The sequence below is a fragment of the Panicum virgatum genome, chromosome 1N (genome assembly GCF_016808335.1).
Source record: "Panicum virgatum strain AP13 chromosome 1N, P.virgatum_v5, whole genome shotgun sequence".
NCBI classification, from domain to species: domain Eukaryota; kingdom Viridiplantae; phylum Streptophyta; class Magnoliopsida; order Poales; family Poaceae; genus Panicum; species Panicum virgatum.
The window spans coordinates 57,988,516-57,994,531 of NC_053145.1; the positions used below are offsets into that span (position 1 = coordinate 57,988,516).

At 50.7% G+C, this 6,016-nt stretch overlaps 1 long non-coding RNA gene across 1 annotated transcript; it reads right to left on the reverse strand.

Annotated features, from left to right (window-relative positions):
- Nucleotides 1-5,145: 5,145 nt before the first annotated feature.
- LOC120654220 lies at nt 5,146-5,802 on the reverse strand. The gene is made up of 3 exons (XR_005667028.1): nt 5,725-5,802; nt 5,483-5,641; nt 5,146-5,403 (listed from the first exon to the last, which is right to left on the reverse strand). It is a non-coding gene; the product is annotated as an uncharacterized LOC120654220 (long non-coding RNA).
- Between the last annotated feature and the right edge of the window lie 214 nt (nt 5,803-6,016).

The window sequence follows — 6,016 nt, forward strand, 5'->3', positions numbered from 1 at the left end:
GTGAGGATCATGCGGGGCGGCGAGCCGGCGACACGGCCGCTGCCCCCCGATGGAGTAGCCGCCGAGGCCTAGCTAACAGCGTCCGTGACGAGTTCGCAGGCCGCTGCCAGTGTTCGCCGCCTTTACGTGCACGAACGAACCCCGGATCCGGCACCCACGCCATAACCCGGCGCCGCCGAAGCGGGTGGCCGTCATTTATGCCGCTTCCCTCCCTGCACCAACACCCTTCCGCTTCCGGCGGACGACGGCATGCATCTGGGCTTATGGGGGACTGCCGGGGCGGCCTCAACTGGTGAACTCTGTCTCCGAGAGCTTGCTCCTGCCCGTGATCCGCGAAAGCTGCGATGTCTCGCCTGGAAAAATGCGTCTCTGCGCTGGGCTTTTCATGAGTCTCGATTCAATTGTCTCCTGCTTGAGCAGCTGCGGCTCTGCAGGTGAACAGAAGCTGAACTTCACGTCGGCACAGAGCATGAACTAGTGGTTGCTACCAACCAACACCAACCTGTACTCAATCTGAACTAAATTTAATGATACACGGCCCACATGGCCCAAATGCTCACGCAGGAGCCGATTCGTAAGGCTCCTTCAATTTCCTCATTAAGCCCAACTCACTCTCGGGCCATTAATTAACCTGTTAAATTATGGTGATAACAGGTAGGACTACCCAAGACCCAGAAAAGTTATGACTCCATTTGGGTAATAGTGAACCGGCTCACCAAAGTCGCTCATTTCCTACCCGTACGGACCAACTATGGAGGAGAAAAGCTAGCCCAACTCTATGTGAATAATATAGTAAAACTGCACGGTGTACCTAGTAGAATCGTTTCAGATCGAGGGATCCAGTTCACCTCCAAGTTTTGGAAAAGTCTGCATAAGGCCATGGGGACCAAATTGGATTTTAGTTTGGCCTATCACCCACAGACTGATGGTCAGACTGAAGGGATAAACCAAATTATGGAGGATATATTAAGGGCATGTGTCCTTACCTATGGTAAAGATTGGGAACAGAATTTGCCCTATGCAGAATTCTCATACAACAACAGTTACCAGGCGAGCCTAGGCATGTCGCCATTTGAAGCTCTCTATGGGAGAAAGTGCAGAAACCCTCTGATGTGGTCGGAAGTAGGAGAGCGTTCAGTAGTTGGACCAGCTCTCATAAAGGAAGCAGAAGAAAGAGTGGCAGAAATCCGCGAAAAGTTGAAAGCAGCCCAGCCCAGACAGAAAAGCTACGCGGACAAGAAAAGACGAGAAATAAGTTTCAATCCAGGAGACTTCGTCTATCTCAAGGTTTCGCCTATTCGAGGGACCCGAATGTTTCAAGTACACGGAAAGTTAGCCCCTCGGTACATTGGACCGTACCAAGTGTTAAAGAAAGTCGGAAAAGTAGCTTACCGACTCCAACTACCAGAAGGAATGTCAGACATACACCCGGTGTTCCATGTCTTACAGTTAAGAAGGTGTTTGAAGGTACCCGAGACAGAGCACGTGCCAGTGGAGGCAATAGATTTGCAGCCAGATTTGCGATACCAGGAGATCCCGGTCAAAATTCTGGACACTGTCACTAAAAGGACGAGGAACTCAGAAGTACGGATTTGCAGAGTGCAATGGAGCAGACAAGGGGTAGAAGAAGCTACGTGGGAATGCGAAGATGCTCTGAAGGAGTTTCCCCATCTCTTTAGGGACTAGCCGAATCTCGAGGACGAGAATCATTTTAAGTGGGGTAGGTTTGTAACACCCGTAAAATTCATCCAAAATAAATCGCTCGCTAAAAAATTCCATTTCAAAATCTTTTTCATCGTTGAGCTCAATCCGTTCGAAAATTGTTCCCCGCCCGAACTCCCAATCTCCCGAAAAAACCTTTCCGGCAATTTTCGCCGTCCCGACACCCGAATTCAATCGCCGTCCCATCTCTTTCTTTCCCTTGTTCCGCGCAACACGCTGCGTGTCGCCGACCGGCGCGTGTGATCGTTCGACCCGCGGTCACCGCCGCGAATTCCGCCGATGCTCTCTCTCTCTCTCTTCCTCTCCCTCTTTCTTTCTTTTTCGTTTCCCTTTTCTTTTTCCTTTTTCCTCCTTCTCTCTCCTTCCTCCCTCTCCTCACCGCCGCCCTCTCCCGCGCACCAATCGACGCCGACCCCCGTCCCCACCTGCGCGGCCGCCCTCCCTGCCCCCCCCCCCCCGTCCCGCCTCGCTGAGCCGCCGTGCCCCCTTGCCACCTCGTCGCTCGCGCCGTCCCGGCGAGCCAAGGCGGAGCTCAACGCCGAGCAGAGCCGCGCCGGGCCGTACCCCCTTGCCCTATTCCTCCACGCGCTGCACGCGCGCGCGCCTATGCACGCACGCGCACCACGCGGCCGGGAGGCTCGCCGCGCCGCTCGCCGCTGCCTGACTCATCACGTCGCCTGGCCGCTTCGCCGCTCGCGCCGCCTCGTCGAAGCCGAGCCGCACTGCTCGCGCGAGCAAAGCACAGCTCCTCCACCGGCCGATCCTGTGCACCCACGTGCCCCACGCGCCTGCCGTGCCCGACGCGCCTCTCGGCCCTGCCCGAGTCATCGCATCGTCCCTGTGCCGCCACGACTCACGCCACTGCTCCGCGCGCCGCGACACCAAGTGCCATTAAGGCCGCCCCGCCGAGCTCACCGGCCTCCACCGCACCCCGCCCGCTCCACCGCCTTGCCTCGCCTATAAATAGGCCCCTTGCGCAGCCTCTCACCACCACAACCACCACAGCCACTGCTTGCCTCCTCCCTAACTCTGCAGCACTACCGCCGGAGCTCCTCTTCCCCACCTCCGCCCGCCGCCGTGGGCAGCCCTCCTCGCTGCGCCCCAGTCCGAGTCGAGATAGGGGATGGGATCCTCTTGGCCCCCTCTCGCTTTCCCCATCTCCTTGACCGCCGCCACACCTCCGGGACGCCGGCCCAGGGCCACCGCTGCCCGCCACCCGCCGGCCGTCGTGGCCAGGTCGCCTCGCCCCACCTCCGCCCGAGCTGCGGCCGGGAATCGAACCCACGGACCTCCCTCTCTCCTTTCCCCCACACCCTGGCCGCCACCGAGCCCCAAGGCCGCCGGCCGGGCACCACTGGCGACCCCGCGCCACCTCCCCTGTTCCACGGGAGGGAGGAGGAAGAAGAGAGGGCACATTTGCCCTTAGGCCCCTCTCTTTCCTCCTATTCTTTAAAGAGCCCTCCCACTCTCTCTAGCCCTTTTTGCAAAAGAAACCCTCTCCTTTATTATATTCCAAAACAACCCTCCACCATACAAAAATATTTATAGATAGATCCTTGCCATTTTCTAGAGTAACCCTCATAATTCTAGAAATTACAACCAAGTCCCTTCTCTCCCAAGAATAATTACAAAGAGGCCCCTGAACCCCGGTTTAGCCTTAACCACTCCTTTAACCTATCATTTCATGCACCAAACATTCTCCGATTGACCTGAAACTTTACCACGCCATTTCTAACATAATTTCGGCCGTGCCATTAGAAAACCGCCCAAAAATATTACTCCTATATCTATATCTTAATTATTCCCGATTCGAGCTCAATGATAAAACCTTTATCTTTTTTTTATTGTGTGTTTGTTTCTATGCGTCGTAGATCCCGGTGTGAACGAGAGAGAACCCGTCGACGAGAAGTACCGCGAGCAAGTGTGTGAGGACTAGTTCCGCGACCCCAAACCCGAAGGACAGTACCTCGATCAGGACTTCCCGGAAGACTTTGAGAATGGCAAGTTCAATCTCATCCTTTGATGCATATTTTGTCCCACTTTTATAAACACAATCTATTGGCCTGTTTTCAAAACTGCATGTTATTTTGCTGCTAAAACTGGTTGCATAGCCACCCCTTGATTTGTTATGACCATTCCTTGACCACCTATATTAACGTCTAAATATGATCTGTTCTATTTGGATTTTAATCGCTGCTAGAACGCTTAGGACCTTGAACGTGGTACAACTTGTTTTATAAAAGGAAAATGTATGAGTGTGTGAGAAGGAAAAATGTGGAAATCTTTGGAAACCAAAAGAAGGATGAGATGGATGGCACTTCTGTGTCAATTGCCAAAAGGTGTGCTCGTACATGTGTGGTTGAGCAGGGTTGGGAGATATCCATCTTGTCACAATTAAAGACCGAGTTGATGTGACATCTTGCCTAACTCTACCATCGTGCAAATCACCCGACCGTTGTATGTGGCAACGGCTTAGCATAAACCCCACTAGTTAGTCTGATAGCCATCAGGAGAGCTGAGAGCAACGGGTGACCAAGGAGAAGGGATAAGCTCTGTGTGACTTATGCCCCGGTTAAACTTAGGTGATAGGTCAATGGCCCCTTGGTGAATCCCGTGTTGGCTAGTCAGGTCTAGCTAAGATGGGTAATGGCTTTGTTGGGATTTGCACCGACACTAAGGTGGTCGTGCTGTGGTACCCCGCTTGTGGGTAAAATTGCACACCTCTGCATAGTCAAAACCTATTCGAATAGCCGTGCCCACGGTACTGGGCGAGTTATGGTTTGGTCACACAACTAGTGTTTCTTCCGGGAATAGATGAGTTGGCGTGAGTTGTTTTGGAGAAGTGTCCGGCAGCTATGTCGTGTGCTACGGCGGATAAGGAGTCCGGTAGTAATTTAAAACTTAGATCCTGTGTGGATCAACCTCACCCGGTTACAAAAGAATTTCTTTAAGAAAAAAAAATTCAAGTAAACCCATGCATAAAAACTGGCTTTCCGCAAATTAAACCCTAACCTTATCCTTGATCCATTATGTGCATGTATTCTGTTTATACCCCCTCCGTGGGTGTGGTTGGACTTGCTGAGTATGTCTGTACTCACCCCTTGCTTAATTTTTACAGAGGAAGATCCAGATTTTGTTCCTGAGGACGTTGAGTAGGGTTTCCTTTCTGCACCCAACCTTGCCTATGGATAGGGTCACCCACAGGAGCTCCGTATGGCTCAAGACTCTGATGACTTCTTCGTGCTTCACGTTATGGCTGGGCATTCGGGTTACCCGAAATTTTCGGGTCGGGTAGTTCGGGTTTTAGGAATTTCGGGTTTCCAAAAATGATACCCGAAATCTGTTGGGAAAAAGAAGAACCCGAAAATTCGGGTTCGGGTTCGGGTTTTACCCGAATTACCCGGAATTCTGGAACTCCATATATGCAGTATAAAATCAAATCAAATACACCCAACCATACATCCAGTTCACACGTCCAAACTGACAGTTCAAACGAAATTAACTAACACTTCACACGTCCAAACCGTGACAGTTCACACTTCACATATCACAATTAATAAGCATAGTTTTGAAGCACACAAATCAAATCGTAGATGAAAAAACTACATGACTAAGACAGATTCGCTTCCAAAGTCCAAACCACCCAGTTCTCCATCTGTCCAGCAGCACCACTGCACCACCCTAAATGCAAATCAATAAGACAGGGATTTTCATTAACATAACAGAGATTGAAAAAAAGTAAAAACCATTAGAACATTACCTTTTTAAGATGTAGATGACCCAGGTTTGGAGATCGACTTGGAGTTGCTTCCTATTGGTGTTGCTTGTGCTTGTGTTTTTGCAGTGGAAGCCTCTTTTTCTTTCCCTTTTCCTTTGCCAATATTCTGGGCTTTATGGTTACCAAATTCTTCTATTAACTCTACAATGACAGGAATCGAAGCAATGAGTAAAATTTTACAATGATGCAACAAATGCATAAAGGAGTTAAGAAAAATTTTATACCTTTTTCCATCATTTCTAATTCCTCCATATTCTCTTTGATGTCAATAGGAGTTGCTCTCCTAAGCCAATCCTATGCACAAACTAGAGCCTCTACAATGAATGGAGTAAGAGAAGTATGGAAATCATCTAAAATACGTCCACTTGTGCTGAAAGCAGACTCTGATGCTACTGTGGAGACAGGTATAGCAAGCACATCACGAGCCAAGTGAGCTAAAACTGGAAGCCTGGGTGCGTTGTCTTTCCACCAAACAAGGATGTCAATCTTCTTATTCCTATCCTCTGTATCTTCACT